Genomic DNA, 295 nt, shown 5'->3' with positions numbered 1-295 from the left:
ATTAAACTCACTATTTTTCATTACATATTCTTGTAGCTTACCTCGAGAGCTTTCCAAAACACTATAATAAAATATTTTTTTATTAAGTATTTTTCGAGTTATAAGATTCGAAAGTTACAGCCGGCATTAGCAAGTTGTCCCACCGAACTTAATTATTAATATTTTTTTATATCTTTATTAAATTGATTAATATAAAATTGCATTTCTGGATATATTTTTAACGTTAAATCTATCTTTGAGATATGATTAAACAAAAATTTATTTTAATAGGAGCAATAAATTGCTTGAACAAACA

The 295-nt window shown here is 23.7% G+C and overlaps 1 protein-coding gene across 1 annotated transcript in view; it reads right to left on the bottom strand.

The window, feature by feature from the left end:
• Positions 1–123, bottom strand: part of Hsl (hormone-sensitive lipase) — a 5,230-nt gene extending 5,107 nt beyond the window's left edge. The window contains exon 1 of the mRNA XM_018444722.1: positions 42–123. The gene's annotated coding sequence lies outside the window, so the exon portion shown is untranslated. The remainder of the gene's footprint in view (positions 1–41) is intronic.
• Positions 124–295: the final 172 nt, after the last annotated feature.

The sequence above is a fragment of the Mycetomoellerius zeteki genome, unplaced genomic scaffold (assembly GCF_001594055.1).
Source record: "Mycetomoellerius zeteki isolate Tzet28-1 unplaced genomic scaffold, Tzet1.0 scaffold153, whole genome shotgun sequence".
NCBI classification, from domain to species: domain Eukaryota; kingdom Metazoa; phylum Arthropoda; class Insecta; order Hymenoptera; family Formicidae; genus Mycetomoellerius; species Mycetomoellerius zeteki.
This window is presented reverse-complemented; position numbering and strand designations above follow the sequence as displayed.